The sequence below is a fragment of the Chiloscyllium punctatum genome, chromosome 13 (assembly GCF_047496795.1).
Source record: "Chiloscyllium punctatum isolate Juve2018m chromosome 13, sChiPun1.3, whole genome shotgun sequence".
NCBI classification, from domain to species: Eukaryota; Metazoa; Chordata; class Chondrichthyes; order Orectolobiformes; family Hemiscylliidae; genus Chiloscyllium; species Chiloscyllium punctatum.
Window position 1 is genome coordinate 2,657,530 of NC_092751.1, and position 23,917 is coordinate 2,681,446.

General features: G+C 43.2%; 1 pseudogene; it reads right to left on the bottom strand.

The window, feature by feature from the left end:
- The window catches only part of LOC140484466 (cyclic AMP-responsive element-binding protein 1-like), an 80,378-nt pseudogene extending 57,321 nt beyond the window's left edge, over window positions 1-23,057 (bottom strand).
- Between the last annotated feature and the right edge of the window lie 860 nt (window positions 23,058-23,917).

Here is a 23,917-nt window from a genome sequence, read left to right on the forward strand (position 1 = left end):
AAAATTGGCTGGCTGACAGGAAGCAAAGAGTAGTGATAAACGCTTCCTTTCAGAATGGCAGGCAGTGACTAGTGGAGTATCAAAAGGTTCGGTGCTGGGACTGCAGTGGTTTACAATATACATTAATAATATAGATGAACATATTAAAAGTAATATTAGCAAATTTGCTGAGGACACAAAGCTGGCTGGCAGGCTGAACTGTGAGGGGGATGTTATGAGAATACAGGTTAACTTGGACAGGCTAAGTGCGTGGACGGATGCATAGCTGATGCAGTTTAATGTGGATAAATGTGCGGTTATCCACTTTGGCGGCAAGAACAGGAAGGCAGATTACTATCTAAAAGGAGTCAAGTTTGGTAAAGTGGAAGAACAACGAGATCTTGTACTTGTATTCTTGTACATCAGTCAATGAAAGCAAGCATGCAGGTACAGCAGGTAGTGAAGAAAGCTTACAGCATGCTGGCCTTCATAACAAGAGGAATATAGAAGCAAAGAGGTCCTTCTGCAGTTGTACAGGGCCCTGGTAAGACTGCACCTGGAGTATTGTCTGCATTTTTGGTCTCCACATTTGAGGAAGAGCATTGTGGCTATTGAGGGAGTGTTGGGTAGGTTCACGAGGTCAATTCCCGGAATGGCGGAATGATCATACGTTGAAAGATTGGAGCGACTGAGCTTGTATACGCTTGAGTTTAGAAGAATGGGAGCGGATCTGATGGAGATCTACAAGATTATTAAAGGGGTGGACACTCTGGAGGCAGGAAGCATGTTTCCACGGACGGCTGAGTCCAGAAACAGAGCACACAGTTTAAAAATAAGGGCGAGGCCATTTAGAACAGAGTTGAGGAGAAACGTCTTCACCCAGAGAGTAGTGGGCACATGGAATACACTGCCCCAGAAGGCAGTGGAGGCTAAGTCTCTGGATACTTTCAAGGAAGAGATGGATAGAGCTGGTAAAGATAATGGAATCAAGTGTCACGGAGATAAGACAGGAACAGGATACTGATTGTGGATGATCAGCCATGATCATAATGAATGGTGGTGCTGACTCAAAGGGCAGAATGGCCTATTCCTGCACCTATTGTCTATTGTACCTTGTCAGTCCTACCTCATTCTGTGCCTTGCCCTTGCCTGCCTTGCCTGTCTAACTTCTCAACTATACCAGCCTCAGACTTACCTCCTTTCTCGCTATCTCTTTAGGTTTACCCCCCACTCCCTCACTGGTTTAATGTCTCCCGAGTAGCACGAGCAAATCTCTCTGCTTGGATATTAGACACCTTCCAATTCAGGTGTAATCCATCATTCTTCTGCACCTCAATTCTACCCCAGCAGAGATTCCAATGATCCAAAAATGTGAATCCTTCTCCCCTGTATCAGATCCTTGGCCATGCATTCATCTGCTCTACCCTGCTATTCCTACTCTCACTAGCATGTGGCACCGGGAGTAATCCAGATATTACTACCCACAAGGACCTGCTTATTATCCTCCAGGCTAATTTGCTATCTTCTCTCATCAGGACTTCATCCTTTTCTCTTACGTCATTGGTACCAGTGTACAGCGACCTCCCACTGATCATTCTCCCCTTTCAGTATATTCTGCACCCTCAGAGCCATCCTTCACCCAGACAGTAGGGAGGCACCACCCCATTCTGATGTCTCACTGTTCGCTACAGAAACTGCAGTCTGTGCTGCAGACCAGAGAGCCCCCTATCACCATCGATCACGTGGAACCTGATATACTTCACATTACACTAGATCCATTCCACTAGGAACTTGGCTGCCAGTGCAATATTCCCCTGAGTGTGTGACCCCCAACGCTTTCCAAAACAGTATACATGTTTGAGATGGAAATAACCACAGGAGACTCCTGCACTACTTGCCCTCCACTCCTCCCATTCCGAGAGGAAACCCATCTACCTGACTGGATCGGCAGTATTCCTACCTTTCTGAAACTGCCACCGATCACCCCCCACCCCCCATCCCCCCGGCTCCTGTAAATTCTTCATTACCTTTAACCATCGCTCCATCTGGTCCATGAAATCCTACAGGATTTGCATCCTCACTTCCTGCAGACAATCAGGATCGCTGAAACTTTCCTTAATCTCCTAAAACCAACAGGAAGAGCACATCACTGTACGAATGGCCACCTCTGCACCTTAACAGTCCACAGACCCAGAAAAAGGCACACAGCCTTACAGCTTTACAAAACACTACTCTAGAATAAATTAGGAACAATATTTTATATTAAAAAACTTAATCAAATACCATAAGATGTGTATTTAAAGATATAAGCCGTCGCCCTACTGAATGTTGTATCTTTACTAAAATAAAACAGACTAAGATTTATCTTTGAAGAGACCGAAACCGACTGAGCTGTGAGTCACAGATGAACAGCACTAAACAGAAACTTCGGTCAAATTTGTCCATGCCGACCAGATATCCGAACCTAATCTTATCCCTCTTGCCAGCACCTGGGCCATATCCCTCTAAATCTTTCCTATTCATGTCAAGTATCCAAATGCCTTTAAAATGTTATAATTGTCAGCCTTCACCACTTCTTCTGGCAGCTTATTCCATACACGCACCACTCTCTGCATGAAAAAGTTATTCCTTAGTTCCCTTTTATATCTTTCCCCTCTCACCCTCAACCTATGCTCTCTATTTCTGGACTCTCCTACTCAGGGAAAAGACCTTGTCTGTTTACCCTATCCATGCTACTAATGATTTTATAAACCTCTGCGAGGTCACCCTTCAGTCTCTGATGCTCCAGGGAAAGAAAGCCCCAGCCTTTTTGCACTCTTCCTGCAGCTCAAACCCTGGCAATATCCTTGTAAATCTTTGTTGACCCTTTCAAGTTTCACAACATCCTTCCGATTGACGGAGAACAGAATTGCACACAATATTCCAAAAGAGGCCTAACCAATGTCCTGTACATGACCTTCCAACTTCTATACTCAATGCTCTGATCAATAAAGGAATGTATTCCAAACACTTTCTTCAATATCCTATCTACCTGCAACTCTATGTTCATGGAAATATGAACCTGCACTGCAAGATATCGTTGTTCATCAACACTATCTAGGAAATTGCCACTAAGTGCATCAGTCCTGTTAAGATTTGCTTTTCCAAAATGCAGCACGTCACATTTATCTGCATTAATCTCCATCTGCCACTTCTCACCCATCTGAACAACATCCTGTTGTAATCTGAGGTAACCCTCTTCGCTGTCCACTATACCTCCAATTTTGGTGTCATCTGCAAACTTACTAACTATACCTCCTATGCTCATATCTAAAGCATACATATAAACGACGAAAAGCACCGATCCTTGCAGCACTCTACTGGTCACATGCCTCCAATCTGAAAAACAACCCTCCACCACCCTGCCTTCTACATTTGAGCCAGTTCTGTATCCAATCGGCTAGTTCTCCCTGTATTCCATGAGATCTAACCTTGCTAACCGGTCTTCCATGGGGAACCTTGTCGAGCGCCTTACTGAATTCCATAGATCATGTCTACCTCTGCCCTCAACAATCCTCTTTGATACATCTTCGAATGTATCTTCAAATAACTCAATCAAGTTTGAGAGACATGATTTCCCACGCACATAGTCATGCTGACTATCACTAATCAGTCCTTGCTTTTCAGAATACATGCACATCTTGTTCCTCAGGATTCCCTCCAACAACACGGTGGCACAGTGGTTAGCACTGTTGCCTCACAGCGCCAGAGATCCGGGTTCAATTCCCGCCTCAGGCGACTAACTGTGTGGAGTTTGCACTTTCTCCCCGTGTCTGCGTGGGTTTCCTCCGGGTGCTCCGGTTTCCTCCCACAGCCCAAAGATGTGCAGGTCAGGTGAATTGGCCACGCTAAATTGCCCGTAGTGTTAGGTAAGGGGTAAATGTAGGGGTATGGGTGGGTTGTGCTTCGGTGGGGCGGTGTGGACTTGTTGGGCCGAAGGGCCTGTTTCCACACTGTAAGTAATCTAATCTAATCTAATCTAAAAATTGCCCAGCATAAATGTCAGGCTCACTGATCGAGAGTTCCCTGGCTTGTCCTTATCACTTTTCTGAAATAGCTGCACCACGTTAACCAACCTCTCATCTTCCGGCATTTCACCTGTGATAATCGATGATACAAATATCTCAGACAGAGGCCCAGCAATCACATTCCCAGCTTCCCAGAGTTCTCGGGTTCACCTGATCAGGTGCTGGGAATTAACCAATCTTTACGAGTTACAAGACACCCAGCACGTCCTCCTCTGTAAGATGGACATATTCAACATGTCGACACCTATTTCCCCACATTCTATATTGCCCATGTCCTTCTCCACAGTAAACACTGATGCAAAACATTCAGTTACTATCTCTCCCATCTCCTGCTGCTCCACACATCGGCTACCTTACTGATCTTTGTGGAGCCCTATTCTCTGTCGAGTTACCCTTTTGTTCTTAATGTATTTATAAACACCCTTGGGATTATTCATAACCCTATTTGCCAAAGCTATCTCATGTCCCCTTTTTGCCCTCCTGACTTCCCTCTTAAGTATACTCCTACTGTCTTTAATGCTTAGGGTTTTTTGGGATCTTTGGATTGGAATAAATGCAAAATATTACATCTTGAAAAAACAAACGAGGGCAGACTTACATTAATTAAAAACAGGGCCTCAAGTCGTGATATGGAACAAAGAGGCCAAGGGGTTCGGGCCTTTCAAGTCTCTGTCACATGTAGACAGGGTGGTTAAGCAGGTGCTTAGCACACTTGCCTTCATTGCTCAGACTTTGACTATAAGAGTTCGGACATTATTTTGGATGTTGGGGCGGCCTTTTCTGGAATTCAGTGTCCAGTTCTGGTCATGCTGATATCAGGAGGACATTATGTAGTTGGAGCAGATTCAGAAGAGATTTACCAGGATGTTGAGGGGAATGGATAGTTTCAATTATAAGCAGAGGCTGGATAGGCTGCGACTTCTTTCACTGGCGCGCAGGAGGCTGAGGAGTGACCTTATTAGACGTTTCTCAAATCATGGAGGGGTGGTATCAGTAATGTGAACAGCTGGTGTCCTTTCCAGGAAGGGACGCGATTCAAGACTGGGTACATACCTTTTAAGGTGACAGCAGAATGGCTTTAAAAAGGCGTTCGGGAATTTTTTTTATTTTTGTTCAGACAATGGTTTATGTGTGGAATGAACTCTCAGACGAAGTGGTAGTTGTGAATCAAATTACAATTTTGGGGTGGCACAGTGGCTCAGTGATTAGCCCTGCTGTCAGGGCCCCAGGTTCGATTCCAGCTTTGGACAACTGTCTCTGTGGGACTTGCACATTCTCCCAGTGTCTGCATGGGTTTCTTCCAGGGGCTCCAGTTTCTTCCCTAATGACAGCGCAGCCCTATGGTCTGGTAGGACAATGCTGCCTTTACCTTTTACACAGTGATGCCACTGTGTCTCTGGGATGGGGAGAGGGAATGCTGAAGGTAGTGGATGGGACACCACTCAGGCACAATGCTTTGTCCTGGAGGATGTTCACTTTATTTAATAGTGTTGGGGGCTGCACTGATGCAGGCAAGTGGAGAATGTTCCAACAGAATCCTGATGTGTGCCTTATAGAGAGCAAACAGACATTGGGGAATCAGGGGTTTGGGGAAACTGAGGTGTTCTCCTTGTAGCAAAGGCAGTTGAGAGGAGCTGTTACAGAGGGGTTTAGAAAAGTTACACGTTATAATAATAAACCTTATACCTATCAGCTCATTATACAAGGATTACAGGATACACATGAAAGGTTTGGGAAGATTCAAAGGAGAACTTTTATGCAGCAAATGGGAATACAATGCTCACACACAATGTAAATATCCAGGTCCTGATGAATTGACTAATTCAATCAGAGTTAGGTGTTACAATGATTGAGATTACCATCTGAATGTCCACCTGTAGTATCCTGTAATACAAGTTTATAAAATCTGTCATTGTCAGTTCAGGTTAGAAACTCTCACCATCCCCTCCTCCTGGCCCAGGATGACTGGACACATTACCCCTTGTGGAGGTCAGCAGTCAGTTCAGGTGGAAATCTATGTGGGTTTCTAGGAGTTTCCACCTTGGAACTTCATGTGACTGAACAGGGCAGATCTTTGACACATGGGAAAGAATATTCCAAGAGTCAGTGAGATGTGGAGAGCAGGATTTGCTTCTTTTTTTCCTTCCGTGCTGCTGCTGTGCCTCATCAATAAGACATGGGGGTGAAAGGCTCATGCAGCTCGATGGGCAAGTTGTCTCCATTCTGACCAATGGGCAGCAAGCTCCTCCCATAGAGTATCTCTAAAAACAGAGCAACTCTGCATGCTTCACACTGCCCAGTGCTCCCAGTAAATGTTTAGAAGAATGGAGGGGGGGGGGGGGTGCTCCTGGAAACGGCATAACTGTAAAGTTCTAAGAGTATTGTGAAGAGAGAGAGAGATGCAAAGGAGAAGGGGGCAACAAGTTGTCAGATGGAGTATAATTTGGGCAAAAGTGAAGTCGGTCATTTTGGAGGGGATGATAAGAGAACAGAGTGCCATTTCCATGGTGGAAACTGTAGAAAACTGCACTACAAAGGGATCAGGGGGTAATTGTGCAGGAAACACTGAAAGCTAGCAGATTCTGGGTCAGTCACGAAATCAAGGGTTCATTTCAGATTCATCAAGTTTAAGGTAACACCGACACGGATATGGGGTTTCAGTAGCAATGGAGCTGGGGTGAGGTGGAGACAAACAACATTTTAGAGAATTCCTGGCGTTTGTGATTACGTAGATGTATGATCAGAAGGTCACCTTGGGGTTACAGATATGACAGCAATGTTGTGAAGAGTGTAGTTCTGCCTCAGACCGCACCCAGTGAGAGGGACGGGCTCAGCAGTAAGGGAAAGAAATTTGTAATAGCAACTGAAGGTAATTGGTTTAACCGTAACAATGTTTCATTGGAGGAAATTGCAGCTAATCGAGTAGTGGGAATGTGATAAGCAGTTTGGTAACTGAGCAACAGTGGAGCAATGTAGGGGGATGGTGGGGAGGGAGAGCAGGACATCGTCAGTGTACATGTGAAACCTCACACTGTGCTTTTGGACGATGTCACCTCCTGGCAGTGCGTAGGTGAGAAACAGAAGGGATCAAGGATAGATCCTTGAGGGACACCAAATACAAGGAATTCAGAAATGAAAGGGAGAGTGGAGATGGAGCAGGATTTACAAATGATGGTGAGATCAAATGTTAGTTTTTTTTTTGCGGAATGGATGAGAAAGACATAACCAGAAAAGACAGACAGACAGAACAAGGAACAATACCTGTGAATTGGCAAGGGGGAGTGATGAGGAGGAAACAGAGTTGGAATGTCTGTAGTTTAGTGAGACTAGTAAAAGATCAAGGTGAGCTCTGATAAGGCTTGAGAAGAGACTGGAGAAAGATGCAAGTTTGGGAAAAAAATCAGGAACACCACGTGAGGCAGTTAGTCTCGGTGGGCTAGTGGGAGGGAGGGAAGCAGCAGAGGCCGCTGATCGGATTGTCTCAGTCTTAGTGACAGAGAAACTCAATGTGCTCCTTGCTCTTGTTGTTGAAGGGAAGGATTAAGGAGACAGGATGATGGACAGTGTTTTACAAAGAAACAAACCAGGGTTAGTGAAATATAAAATGAGTGAACAAACCTAATGTATTTAACTTTTATCCAGATATATTAAAATGTACAACTGAAGTCCTTGTTCGAATCACAGCTCGGCAGATGGTGGAATCTGAATTCAAGAAAAAAATAACTGAAATTAGGAATCTCCTGATCTCCATGGAACTATTGTCAAAGGCGAAAAAAATCCTGCCAACCTGACAGTCGCCCAACAAGCTACTCACTGTATTAATCACTGCAAAGTCTCAACAAAGGAATGAAACTGGATGGACCACTTGGCATCTAACAAGGCATTAGGAAATACAAACACAGAATCAGCCCTCTCGAATCTGCAACATCCTGCTCACTAACATCTGTTTTTTTTGTGCCAAAACGTGGCAAGTTGTCTCACAGACTAGTCAAGGAACAGCCTGACATAGTCGTACTCACAGAGTAATCCCTTACAGATAATGGCCAGACACCACCATCACCATCCCTAGATATCGAGAGTGTGATGATGGAAAAGCACAACAGGTCAGGCAGCATCCGAGGAGAAGGAGAATCGACGTTTCGAGCCTAAGCCCTTCATCAGCCTGACCTGCTGTGCTTTTCCAGCACCACACACTTGACTCTGATCTCCAGCATCTGCAGTCTTCACTTTCTCCTGAAATCTCTGGATATGTCCTGTCCCACCAACAGGACAGACCAGGCAGAGGTGATGGCACAGTAGTGTACACACAGGAACCATTTGCCTTGGGAGTACTCAGCATTGACTTTGGACACCAGGAAGTCTCGTGGCTCCTGCTAATTACCACGTACCGTGCTCCCACAGCTGATGAATCAGTGCTCCGCCATGTTGAACAACACTTGGAGGAAGCACTGAGGCAATAAAATGGTGACAAGCCTACTCTGAGTACAGGATTTCAACGTCCTCTACCAAGAGTAGCTTAGCAGCAGGATTACTGACTGAGCTGGTCGGGTCCTCAACGACATGGCTGCTCAACTGGGTTTGCAGCAGGTGGTAACGGAACCAGCAAGAGGGAAAACATACTAGATCTTATTATTAAGAATCTGCCAGCTGCAAATGCATCTGTCCATGACAGTATCGGTAAGAGCGACCATCCCACAGTCTTGTTGGAGACAAAGCCTGACCTTAAAGTTGAGAAAAACCTCCATTGTGCTGTGTGGTACTATCACTGTGCTAAATGGGACAGATGTAGGAACTCAAACTGGATCTCTCTGAGGCACTGTGGGATAACAACAGCAGCAGAACTGTTCTCCAGCACAATCTGTAATCTCATGGGTTTGTACATCCCGCACTCACCCATCACAATGGACAGGAAAGGACGGCATGCCATGAGCAGCACCAGGCATACCTAAAAATGAAGTGCCAACCTGGTGAAGCTACCAAGCAGGACTACCTGCATATCATAAAACCATAAGACATAGGAGTCGAAGTAAGGCCATTCGGCCCATCGAGTCCACTCCGCTATTCAATCATGGCTGCTGGGCACTTCAACTCAACTAACCCGCATTCTCCCCGTAGCCCTTAATTCCCCGAGACAACAAGAATCTATCAATCTCTGCCTTGAAGACATTTAGCATCCTGGCCTCCACTGCACTCCGTGGCAATGAATTCCACAGGCCCACAACTCTCTGGCTGAAGAAATGTCTCCGCATTTCTGTTCTGAATTTACCCCCTCTAATTCTAAGGCTGTGTCCACGGGTCCTAGTCTCCTCACCTAACGGAAACAATTTCCTAGCATCCACCCTTTTCAAGCCATGTATTATCTTGTACGTCTCTATTAAGTCTCCCCTTAATCTTCTAAACTCCAACGAATACAATCCCAAGATCCTCAGCCACTCCTCATATGTTAGACCTACCATTCCAGGGATCATCCGTGTGAATCTCCGCTGGACACGTTCCAGTGCCAGTATGTCCTTCCTGAGGTGTGGGGACCAAAACTGGACACAGTACTCCAAATAGGGCCTAACCAGAGCTTTATAAAGTCTCAGTAGCACAATGGTGTTTTTAATATTCCAACCCTCTTGGGATAAGTGACAACATCTCATTCGTTTTCTTAATCACAGACTCAACCTGCATGTTGACCTTTAGAGAATCCTCGACTAGCACTCCCAGATCCCTTTGCACTTTGGCTTTACGAATTTTCTCACCGTTTAGAAAGTAGTTTGTGCTTTTATTCTTTTTGCCAAAGTGCAAGACCTCGCATTTGTTCACGTTGAATTCCATCAGCCATTTCCTGGACCTCTCTCCCAAACTGTCTAGATCCTTCTGCAGCCTCCCCACTCCCTCAGTACTACCTGCCTGTCCACCTATCTTCGTATCATTGGCAAACTTCGCTAGAATGCCCCCAGTCCCTTCATCCAGATTATTAAAATATAATGTGAACAGCTGTGGCCCCAACACTGAACCCTGCGGGACACCGCTTGTCACCAGCTGCCATTCTGAAAAAGCACCTTTTATCCCAACTCTCTGCCTTCTGTCAGACAGCCAATCCTCAATCCATCCCATTAGCTCACGTCGAACACCATGGGCCCTCACCTTGCTCAGCAGCCTCCCATATGGCACCTTATCAAAGGCCATTTGGAAGTCTAGATACATCACATCCACTGGGTTTCCCTGGTCTAACCTGCTTGTCACCTCTTCAAAGAATACCAACAGGTTTGTCAGGCATGACCTCCCCTTAGTAAATCCATATCAAACAGTATCAGCAGCAAGCAACAGAGCTAAGTAATCCCAACAATCAATGGATCAGATCAGAGCTCTGCAGTTCTGCCACATCCAGTTGTGAATGGTCATGGACAATTAAACAACACAGTTTTTCTCCCGTTTCCCTGTTTATTTCTTTCCTTACCGTAACCTTTCTCTCCATAACTTCCCGAGCATTCATTATGGCGAATCTGTGCCGCGCGCGAGGGTGATCACATGGTTTAGTTTAGCTCCGCCCTTCATTCCCTTTGATTGGTTGGAGGACCAACCGCCCCTAGGTCCTCCAGTCCCGCCCGCCGTCCTTTCATTGGTCCGATGTAGATATCAATCCCCGAGGGCCCTTTGTTGGATAGAGCATGCGCAGTGTGTCCTACTTTTGCTGATGTGTTGGGTAAAGTGATAGAGGGGTTTACTGAGGGGAAGGATCCCTTTGTGTGAGCGCTGCAGTAGATTTCCTTTATTCATGGAGGGAATTCCCTTCCTACTCATGACTGTATAGCTGTGATTGATGAGTCACTGCCAAATGAACCAGTACATAAACACACCATTTTCACAACATCTGAGATCTTCAGCACATTGTCTCGCACACTTCTGTGGAGACAAGAAAAACATGAAACGGAGCCTCAAGGAATCGGAGCAGGCGTAGGCAATTTACCTCTTTCAGCTTGTTGCCCCATTCTATCAGATCGTGGCTAGGCCAACCCAGTCATCAACACCTCTTTTATGCTTGATCCGCATAGCCCTCAACTTCTCAATATTTCAAAAATCTATCTGCCCTCTTTTAAAATAATTTGAGATAGAATCATAGATTCCCTACTGTGTGGAAACAGGCCCTTCAGCCCAACAAGCCAGAACAACCCTCCGAAGAGTAAGCCAACCATTCCCCTCCCGCATTTAACTTTCACAAAAGTTCGGGCGAGAAAATTCTAGCCATTCAATGAGAGAAAAAAACACTTACTTTTTCTAAAATCAATGATCCCTTCTGTAAAGTCCCCTGGTTTGAGACTTTACTGGTGCTAGAAGATCTAGTCAACATCCACCCTGTCAAACTCTTCAGAATCTTGTTTCCATAAGATCACACCTGCTTATTTATTCTTGGTAGGTCAACCCTTTCGTCGTCGAAGTAGCTAAGTGAATCTTTTTTGAATAGTCTCCGATGTTGGTTTATCCTTTATTAAATATGGGAGCTAACATTGTATACAGCACTGCAAGTGAGGACTCAGCAACAACCAGTGTGGTTAACCAATCCTCAATCCATTCTAATACATTACCCCGATACCATGAGCTCCGAAATTGTGCAATTAACTTTTATGTAACACCTTATCATTTGCATTTTAAAAATCCAAATACAGAACATCACTGGATTGCCCTTTATCAGCCCTGCTTGTTATCTCCTCAATGAATTGTCATAAGTTTGTCAAATATAGTTTCTCTTTCACAAAACCCAGTCTACCATGTTTATTGATAAGCTTTTCTAATTGTCCTGCAATTTCTTAATTTAATATTCAACTCTGTAGATTCTTTCAGTAGATTTGCTAAGCATGATTCCCCTCTCTTAAATCCATGTGGACTCTGTCCAATCCTGTCACAGTTCAGTAAGAAACTTGACTGTACTCCAATATAGTTAGTAAATGTATCTGTATTTATTTTTAAAAATTGATTACTTATAAATGCTGGACCCATGCAATATCAATGAATTAGTGACTCTGAATTTGTGTTATAATGTTTTTTTTTGTTAATTCCTCTTCATATTGTGTTATGCAGACAGCACCAAATGATCACTCTTAATTGTGAGTAACTTTGAAAATAATATATTTTAAAAATGACATCTCAAAATTCTGCCTCATTACTGTGCAAGGAGGATTTTGCATTCAATAGTTTGCAGATAAAATTGAACACATTTTTGCTGCAATTTGGCCAGACTGCAGGTTACACTAAAGTGGCAACTCTGTTGTCAAATTCTTACTTGACACTGCCCAAGGCGATACTGATGGGACTTCACTTTGCCATTCTTGTTCACCAGCTTTATTTCCAAGTTTAATCGTAAAATCATTCTAGAGCTTGTAATTTTAGACAACTTCTCTTTTAGGTACATATGTAAATATCATATTGAAATGTTGCACTGAATGGTACCAAATCTGAAATTAGTCTCTAATCTGATAGTAACATGGTCTGACCCGTGTACATATGTATTGGCATCAGTCTATGCCAGTTATTTTTCTGAAGCCTGTGATGCCTGATGAAGGGCTTATGCCCGAAACATCAATGCTCCTGCTTCTCGGAAGCTGCTTGACTTGCTGTGCTTTTCTAGCATGACACTTTTTGACTCTGATGTCTAGCTTCTTTGGTCGTCACTTTCTCCTTTGAGTAGATTCAACCAAGAATAATTTTTGTTGATCAAAGTGCGATAGGAACCAATTCATGAAATTCAGATATCTCACATTTACCTTAACTATGTGAAGGCTAAGACATTACTAAATTGTCAGTATTTGAAACTGTGCTGACAAACTTGTGCAGTATCAGTGCCTCACCTTTAGAGTGTTCCCAGATATCGCGCAGCTGCAGTATTTTGTTTTGCACTCAGCAATATGTTGTCCTCACTTGTTTCTTTGTGAAAGATTACAAAATTAACTTGGATGAACGAACTTATGATTTCTTTAACCAATGTTGGGAGAAAAGAAAATGTCAGTATTTCAAGTGCTGATAAAGTAAAACAAACTGATAATCAGTAGAAAGGGTTTAAGATGGATATGGAACAAATGCTGGCAAATGGGACTAGATTAATTTTTGATATCTGTTCAGCATGGGCAAGTTGGACTGAAGGGTTTGATTTCGTGTTGTAAAACTGTGACTTCATTCTCTCAATTACTCAAGAAGTTGAACACTTCGAGGAGGAAAAGGAGGATTTATGCAGAGAATGCACTTGAAATGATGATTGAGGTATATCAAACTCACATTATTTCATGACCTTTTCCTCTAGGTTCTTCAATGAACAAACTTGTTTTGTTATCTGAATAACTATGTATCATGTGATTTGTTTCGCACCAAATATTTCATTAGGATCTAGTGAACTATTAAGAAGTGTTCATGTTTAAAATTTAGACAGCATGATTGTTAAGCAAGAACAGGATTTACTCCCACTGAATCATTGCTCTATAAAAGGTAACAAGCTTTTTATCTGTTCTGGGCACTGATATATGGGAAAAAAATCCTCGTTGGCAATGTTCTCACATATGTGTAGTAATTGCTTCTGGTCGCTCTTCAGGTTATAGAGGCTCGGAAAGAAATGAGTTGGCCAAAGTTAGCAACATCATTTGGATGGACTATGCTCATTGGGGAAACTTGCAGGATCTGTAGAAGAAACACGTGTTTCAGAGTGTATGCAATAAACCTGAACATTGTTATTTTTTCGCAGAGCTTGGGACCAGACTGGAGCAGCAATGAAGCTCGTATAGTTTTTTTAAATTTCCGAGCTTGCCAAATTATTGTTGGTAAATGCAGGTGACTTTATCAAAGCACATTTCACACGCCCCAGCTAGGAATTTGGTCCCAATTCTGTCAGTCCATCCATTCCAATGGATAACAGGTATTTTAAATGTGGGCACTCCATTTAACTATTTGAATTGGATACTTCAGTGGTTACGTCCTCTTAGATTCTTAATTTCAAATTACTCAAATGTTATTTTTTGTCCCCCCTGAATTTGCCAAGCACTGGGCAGTTCTGGAATATTCCAAATATTTACAATAGATACATTCGCACTATTGAAGGCAACCTGGCAGATTTGAATACCATTCAGGTAGTCAACAACAATACATAAGTAACTTTATGAATTGCTTACTGTACACCAACAACGCAAGCCAAGTATTAGTGAAACCACAGATTCTCTCCCAAGGATTCCAAAATCTAAACAGTGCATTCCAGATGTGCTCACTATCACCATCTGGGAGCAGTCTCCCAAAGTGCTCCCAGAATTTAGAAAGCACACACACTGCCCTCCAAAGATAAATCTGCTGTCACAGGCTTCACTCTTATTGTATACAATGACATTTATTGTCCAGTTCTTTAATGTGACAAATGAGTTTACAAAAAATTTATAAAATACTTTAAATCCTGAAGAAATGTGATGTCAGCCCTTTGGAGAAGTGAATGGAAAGTGTGATGTTTGATTGACCTTTGGCTCTATGTATCAGACTGAACTGAACCTTTAGCAAGATGTGGGATGTTTCCCACACACTTTGTTTTGAAAAGCAAAGATTATGCTCTGAGATTTAAATGTTCAGTTTTAATAAAAGTTCTTCCAAAAATTGAGAGTTTGACTTCAGCTCCTTAAAAGAGACATGTTCTCGGCCTTCAATTTTGTGACATGTGATCATTCTTAGGTAAAGGTGGCTATGTGCAACACTGCAGGATGTTGTGCTGAAGTGTCTCATTGGGTGGAGGAGCTTTATTACTGGTGTAACTTGGCTAATTTTGAGATGGAAAGTCACAGAGTTAAATCTTGTTTTTAAACTGAGGCGTGCTTGTGTAACTCAAATGTGGACACTATGCTCATGTTTACAATGAACCTTTCACTTTTGCAGATTAGTATTTTCCGATCTGTTTTGTTAATAAATTTCACTATAGAAAGCACAATGTTGGAGAACCGCAGGTCCAGCAGCATCTCTGAGGGGAAAAAAACTTTGTAAGTTCAAAGTCTCATGATCTTTTGTCCGTTCAGACAAAGAGTCAGTGAACTTGAAATGTAACATGTTTTTCTCTTCACCGATGCCCTCAGAACTGCTGCGTTTCTCCAGCACTTGGTTTCTGGGGTTCAGATCTCCAGCATCTGCAGTGTATTGTTTTGTTATAGATCCTCTGATTTGACTTCGGGAGTGAGGCAGCAACTGTGATCAACGAGGATAAAACTCCCCAACCATGGAAAAAAAACAGTTCTTTATACTTTGCAAAACACGACTGTAAATAAGAAATGCAGTTAAGCTAACTGCAAGAAGGCATAGCACCTGTCTTGTCTCAAACTTGCTACTCATCTCTGAGAACTAATCTGTCAGAATTGTGTATACTCATTTCCTTTGAGATCACAGTTTTGAGTCACAGTTCCAGTTCCTGGGCTGGGCCTAGTTACCACATTGCAGTGGGGAGTGGAGCTTTGTGTCAGCCTGAAGTTTTTATTAAGAGCATCATTGCAGGTTGAAGTTGACGGTTTTGACTAAAATTGCATCATCAAACATGGAGGAAATCCTTTCAAATGTATTGATTAACTGGACTGAGCCTGTTTACATGCAGTCCTATTAGTAGTGCTGTCATATTCTAAGTTACGAATCACACAACACCAGGTTATAGTCCAACAGATTTAATTGGAAGAACACTAGCTATCAGAGCACCACTCTTTCATCAGGTGATTGTGGAGGGCACAATTCGAAGGCAGAATTTATAGCAAAAATTTATAGCGTGATGTAACTGAAATTCTCCATTGAAAAATAGCTTGATTGTCTGTTCAGTCTTTCATCTGTTCAAATACCATGATAGTTTCACTTCTTTCATGTGTAAATCACAAATACTTTTTTTTAAAAGTTGCATTCCTGACAGTGGCCCACCAAATCACTCATTGTATTAATCACTGCACAGTCTCAACAAAGGAATGAAACTGGATGGACCACATTACATCTACCAATGCACTGGAAAATACAATAACACAATCAGCCCTCTTGACCCTGCAACTTCCGCCTCACTGTGGGCCAACAACAGCAACAGAACTGTACTCCAGCCCAATCTGAAATCTCATGGCCTCGTATATCCCCATTCAACCATAAACATCAAGTCAGGGGATCAACACTCGTTCAATGGAGAGTTCCACAGGGCATGCCAGGAGCAATACCAGGCATACCTAAAAATGTGCCAACGTGGTGAAGCTACCCAACCTGCATGCCAAACAGTGCAAACAATACCAAATAGAACTATGTGATCCAACAACCAATTGTTCAGATCTGAGCTCTGCAGTTCTGCCACACCTAGTCAGGAATGGTGATGGACAATTAAACAACTCACTGCAGGAAACATCACAGATATCCCCACCCTTACTGATGGAGGAGTCTCACACATCCATACAACAGACAAGACAACAGCATTTGCAGCAATCTTCAGCCAGCAGTGCCAAGTGGATGAGCCTTCTACATTGGTCCCTGACATCACAGACGTGAAATGAATTGGTTGAAGCTTATTTCAAATCAGATCAAGAAATGGAGAAATAGTGTAAAGGCTGTCGACCCTGCCAGCATGGTGGCAATAATACTGATGGCTGTGCTCCAGAAATTGCTGCCCACCAAGACAAGTCCAGCACTGGCACCTACTGACATTGTGGAACATTCCCAGGGATGTTCAACACAAAAACGCAGGACAGAGCCAACCCAGCTAATTTCCCTCCATCAGTCGACACTCGCTCAGCAGTGAAGTGATGGAAGGTGTCATCAACAGTGCTGTCAAGCAGCTGCTCAGCAATAACCTTCTGTGACACCCAGTTTGGGTTCTGCCAGGACCACTCAGATCGTGGTCTTGTTACAGACTTGATTCACAAACTGACAAACAGCTGAATTCCAGAGGGGAGGCGAGGGTGATAGCCCAGTCCCACTCCATGACCACTGTTTCGACTTCAGTAATATCACCTGACCTCACCACAGTCTCAGCTCATTTACTGAAACACTGATTCATTCATTTTGTTAACTCTAGATTTCATTACCTAAACGCACTCCTGGCCAGCATCCCACAATCACCCTCCCTATAATCTCCAGAATATTGAAAACTCTACCTCCCAAGTGCTCACTTGTACCAGAACTTGCTGATCCATCAAAATGCTCCCATTTATAAGCAACAGCAATCTACTTTCACACCCTGGGTTTAAAATTCCTGGTTGTAATCATGCCTATCTTCCTGCACCACACACCCTTTCAAATCTCAATAACTCATTTTAGTTTAGACTCCCAATGATGTGTTTATTTTTGAGTTCAGCTGTGTGACTGTTTCTATAGATTCCAAGGCAACACGGTCTGGAATTCCCACCCTAACCCTCTAAGATCTGCTTTCTTCCTTTAAGTCGTTCCTGAAAAAATGCTTATTTCGCAAAAGTTTTGTTCACCGGACATAATATTCTCCATCTGTGGCCTTATGTCAAAAGTTCAATATTTTTGTGAAATTAAAAACGTATTGATTTGTACAGATATCTTTAACTCTGCACTATCTCTGAGTGAATAATTTGTAATGTCTCCTACCCAACCACGTTGTGGGAGCAACTTTACCATTCCAACTGCAGCAGTACAAGGAAATCAAACATCACCTTCTCAACAGGTAACAGAGCTTTGGCCTTGATCACTGGTATCTGTGGAAGGAGAAATATACATCATGTTTCAGAGAGTGCAATATGATTTACAGGGAATGAAAATGGTGCAGAATTTGACTGTCAGAAATGGAAGGAAAATCCACTCATTTATTGGAAAAAAGAACGCTTGACTGTCAAAGATATTGTGGAAAAAATAACCTGATAATGGAGCATATGGTCAGGAGCCAGGCAGCAGTGGACAATTCATTTACAAAGAGGTCTGTGAACGTAATAGTAAAATACTACACAGAGCAAAAATACACACGAGAGACTGAGGAAGCTAGATAACAAACAAATGGACATCAAGGAGCCCGGAGATTAATCAGAGCAATGTTCACTTTTATGATCCCACAGTCAGAGGTGTCTAGCACAGAAACAGACTCTTCAATCCAACCCATCCATGCCAACCAGATATTCTAACCGAATCTATTCTCATTTGCCAGCACTTGGCCAACATTATGTGAACCCTTCCTATTCAAATGCCTTTGAAATGTGACAATTTTACTTGTCCTTTAGGCTCCTTTTGAATTCCCCCCTCAGCTCACCCTAAAACTATATCCTCTAGTTCTGGGTGTAGGGGGTAGTGTAATTTTTAAACGGTTAGCTGCCTTTTGGTCTTTTCTACCTCATAGTAAACACAAGCAGACACTCGAAACTGTTGCCGGACCTCCCCCACGTTTATATGAATGAAACAGTTGTAACAGCTTTCCTCGATAGTTGAGAGGCCGCCCTTAACCACAGTTGTACAACATCATCCATATAAGGGAAGAACGGGAAGCTCAAACACTGATTGGCCAAGTGAATGATAAAAGAATCGCAGGCACCAGAATCCAAAAAAGGAAAACAGTGCAGAATCCGAGCACTCGTTGGTCAAGGCAGCAGTAGTAAACCCAGCCCACATATACATGTATATAATGCGTGGAGATTACTATGCTTGTGTGTGTGTACCTTTGGGAACAGCACCCGACTTTGCAAAGTTGAATGAAAAGTTTTGGACTGACTCCTCCGTGTCTTTGTTCCTGGGAAGGGAAATGAAAAGTGCCGTAGATGGGGCTGGATAGCCACCTATCTCGCACATGGGCTCCACCAACCCTTGTCTATTTATGCTATCTATGTCCCTCACGACTTTATAAACCTCTATAACATCACACATCAGCCTATGACACTCCAGGGAAAATGACCCCAGCCTATTATGCCTCTCCCTGCAGCTCAAATCCTCCAACCCTGGTAACATCCTTGAAAATCAATTCTCAAAACTTTCAAGTTTCGGTGCCTCCTTCTGAAAGGAGGGAGACCCGAAATGCACAAAATATTCCAAAAGTGACCTAACCAATGTCCTGTCCATCTCCTCTACTCAATGCTCTGACCAAAAAAGGGAAACATACCAAATGCCTTCTTCACTGTCCTATCTACCTGCGACTCTACTTTCAAGGAACTATGAACCTGCATTCCAAAGTCTCTTTGTTCAGCAAGATTCTCCAAGATCTTACAACTTAGTGTGTGAGTCCTGCTCTGATTTGCTTTTCTAAAATGCAACACCTCACATTTATATAAATTAAACCCTATCTGCCACTCCCCAGCCCATTGATCCATCCGATCAATATCCCATTGTACCCTGAGACAACCTTTATCACTGTCCACAATACCAATAATTTTGGTGTCACCTGCAAACTTACTAACTGTACCACCTCTATTCACATTCAAATCATTTAAATGAATGACAAAACAAATCCAGAAAAAAAATCCATTTCTCTGGGTGTGAATATGCTCTATGTAAATCCTGCCCTATGACTGTCTACCAGAGAAGGCTGCACATGCGTCCCGCAGAACTTTGCCCTCTACAAAGCTGGCGGCTGCACGTGCCCAGTGAATTGTTGCCCCGAATAAAGATGGTGGTGCTTACTCGAGTCAATCGCTAGATGAGGCATTTTCCCGTTTACTACAAAAACGGGACTGTAAGTTTCAAATTTGTAGTTTCCGATGTGCACCAAATGTCTGTAAACCCTCTCGTCCCATACCAACACCATTTCCCACCCGCTTTCTGCTGTTTATTTCTATCTTTACCAACAGCTCTCTGTCCACACATCCCGAACCGACCGCGAGGATGATCACGTGGTATAGTCTACTCCCGCCTCTCATTCATCCTGATTGATCGGAGGACCAACTGCCCCGCCAGGTCCTCCAGCTCTGTCCTTGCCTTTCCATTGGTCCGCCGCTGACATCAATCACCTGGGACCCATTGTTGGCTGGAGCATACGGATTGCGTCGTGGCTTTTGTTGCTGTTCATGAGTTACAAGAGTTAAAAATGACACAACAGCATCTCAAAACCACCTGATGAAGAAGCAGCAAACCCAGTGCTTCCAAATAATCCTGTTGACCAATAATCATCTGTTCTGTGAATTTTACTTTTGTCCATCCCAATCCAACACTAACACCTCCAAGTCACGAATGTGGGAGGGATGTATAACAGAAGAACTAGGAACAGTAGAAGGCCGCCCTGCCCTTCGAGCCTGCTCTGCCATTTAATAAGATCATGGCTGATCATTTCATGGACACAGAACCATTTCCCAACGTTCTCACCGTGTCCATTAATTAATTACGTTTTTAAAAATCTAACCCAGCTTTAAAAACATTTACTGAACTAGCATCAACTACTTCCCGGGGCAATGAATTCCATCGAGGTCAAGAAGTTCCTGCTCAATTCAGTCTTAAATTTGCTGCCTCTAATCTTGCGGTGATGCTCTCTTGTCCGTGCTTCACCTGCCAATGGAAACATCTCTCTATTTCTATTTTATCCATTCCATTCATTATTTTATATCTTTCCATTCTTCTGAATTCCAATGAATATAATCCCAATCTACTCAGTCTCTCTTAAGCCAAACCCCTCAACTCCGGGATCAACCTAGTTAACCTCCTCTGCACCCCCTCTCGTGCCAGTACATCCTTTCTCAAGTCAGAAGACAACAACTACATGCAGTACTCCAGGGGTGGCCTCACCAGCACCCAAATACAGCTGGAACATAACCTCTGCCTTTAAACACATTCCTTTCAGCAACGAAGGACAAAATTCCATTTGCTTTCTGAACTGATTGTTGTACCTGGTGACCAACCTTCATGCAGAATGATGCTCAGCTCACTCTGCAGAGCAAATGATGCAACTTTTTAACATTCAAGTTATTTTATTTTTAAATGTTACTACAACCAAAGAGTATAAACGTTATACTTACAAACATTCTATTTAATTTGACAGACCATTACCCACTCACTCAATGTATCTATGTTGCTCTGCAAAGTTTCACAGTCCTCCGCTCACTTTGTCCTGCTAATCATCTTAGTGTCACATGCAAACATTGACACCCTACATGTAGTTCCAACTCCAAATCATCTGTATCAGTTGTAAATAATTGCAGTCCCAACACTGATCCCTGAGGCACACGACTTGTCAATGATTGTCAGCAAGAATAATACTCATTTGTCCCCAACAGTTTGCTTCCTATTAGTTTACCAATCTTCTATCCATGCTAATACTCTACCGCTAACGCCATGCACCCTTATATTGTGCAACAGCCTCTTGCACAGCACCTTGTTGATGGTCTTTTGGAAATCCAGGTACACCACATCCACTGGGTCCCCGTTGTCCACCTTGCTTGAAATGTCTTCATAGAATTCCAAAAGATTCGTCAAGCATGACCTGCCCTTCATGAACCCATACTGCATCTGTACAAGGGACAATTTCTATTGAGATTCCCTGTTATTTCTTCCTTGATGATAGACCCAAGCATCTTTCCCACTACAGAGAATAAACTAACTGGTATATAATTCCCCACTTTTTGTCCACCTCCTTTTTAAAATAGTGGTGTCACTTTTGCTGTTTTCCAATCTGCTGGGACTGCCACAGAGTCCAGTGAATTTTAGAAAATTACTGCCAGTGCATTTGCTATTTTTCCTGGCATCTCTTTTAGAACCCTGGGAGGCATTCCATCAGGGTCAGAAGACTTTTCTATCATTAGCTCAATTACCTCCAAAAAGTCTAAAACTAGCTGTTCCGTAATAATGATAGTTTCCAAATCCTCACCTACCTTTGTCTCTTTGCTAGTTACTGGAAAGATATTAGTATCCTCCACTATGATATCCCATAACTAAATGCTTCCTCTCATTTTCCAAAGGACCAACATTTACTTTAGCCATCCTTTTCTCATCATATATATTTATATAAACTTTTGCTCTCTGTCTTTATAGTCTGTGCTAGTTTATTTTTCTCATGTTCCATATTACTTTTCTTTGTAGTTTTTTTGTGGCTTTCAGTTGACCTTTAACGTTTTCCCAGTTCTAGTTTCACGCTGTTTTTGGCCACTTTGTACACCTTCTCTTTCAATTTGATTTTCCAGAATCGCAACCCGATTCTCCAAGCATTTCACATCCTCTTTCTTCTTGCGACGGCACTCTCGAGCTGCTTCCCTGTTTTTCATGAGGCAGATTTCACATTTATGAGTGGTTTCTTCAGCATTCTGGGACTGGCTTTGCAGGACTGGTGAAGATGCCATAACCATTCCCTGGCCAGCAGTGGAGTTAGGAGTTGTACAGATCTGATAGGTTTGGACATCTTCAGCAGCACCTCGTACAAGCACTTGGCTGCCTGGCACAGAAGGGCTTATGCCCAAAACGGATTCTCCTGTTCCTTGGATGCTGCCTGATTCCTGAAGAAGGGCTTATGCCCGAAACGTCGATTCTCCTGTTTTATGGATGCTACCTGACCTGCTGCGCTTTTCCAGCAACACATTTTCAACAAAGATTTGCTGTCCATCAGGGCTCTGTGCATACTGTACAATGGCTGCTCCAACCTTGGCTGTAGCTGCGTTGGTCATTGTTAGTGTCTGGAGTCCTTGCACTCCATCTGTACCATTGTTGGCCAGCTGAATTGCTCCCCCGCTGTGTGATAGCAATGTATTGTCTGCTGATAGTCTGATAGATGGGTGTCTGCATCGTCATTGTAGTAACAGTTGAGACAGACTCTTCTTCTGATTTTTCCTCATCAATTTCTTGGCATACCGGGGTATCAGAAGAAAGTTCATTCAGGATTTTCCTGAATGAAGGCCGTCTCGATAGAATTTCTCTGTGTTTCTGAGAGTCAGTCATGCTATCCACAGATTCCTGGGAGTCCTCACATTCAGATATAGTAGAGATCTGAACAGTCTGAACTTGAGGGGACTGTATGACTGAGGACTGAGCTGCTTCGATAACTCCTTGCACTTGAACAGTCTGCCCATTCAGCAAATGCACTGAAGTTACTGCTGGACATGTCGTTGAATGGATCCCAGGCATGGTGACCTGCATGGTCATGTTATATATTAATTATTCGGATGAAGGGACTGGGGGCATTCTAGCGAAGTTTGCCAATGATACGAAGTTAGGTGGACAGGCAGGTAGTACTAAGGAAGTGGGGAGGCTGCAGAATGATCTAGACAGTTTGGGAGAGTGGTCCAGGAAATGGCTGATGAAATTCAATGTGAGCAAATGCGAGGTCTTGCACTTTGGAAAAAAGAATACAAGCATGGACTATCTCGTAAATGGTGAGAAAATTCATAAAGCCAAAGTACAAAGGGATCTGGCAGTGCTAGTCGAGGATTCTCTAAAGGTAAACATGCAGGTTGAGTCCATGATTAAGAAAGCGAATGCAATGTTTTCATTTATCTCAAGAGGGTTTGAATATAAAAGCAGCGATGCGCTACTGAGACTTTACAAAGCTCTGGTTAGGCGCCATTTGGCGTACTGTGTCCAGTTTTGGTCCCCATACCTCAGGAAGGACATACTGGCACTGGAGCATGTCCAGCGGAGATTCACATGGATGATCCCTGGAATGGGAGGTCTAACATACGAGGAACGGCTGAGGATCCTGGGATTATATTCATTGGAGTTTAGAAGGTTAAGGGGCGATCTAATAGAACCTTTCAAGATAATACATGTTTTGGACAGGGTGGATGCTAGGAAATTGTTTCCGTTAGGTGAGGAGATTAGGACCGGTGGGCACAGCCTTAGAATTAGAGGGGGTAATTTCAGAACAGAAATGCGGAGACATTTCTTCAGCCAGAGAGTTGTGGGCCTGTGGAATTCATTGACACGGAGTGCAGTGGATGCTGGGACGCTAAATGTCTTCAAGGCAGAGATTGATATATTCTTGATGTCACAAGGAATTAAGGGCT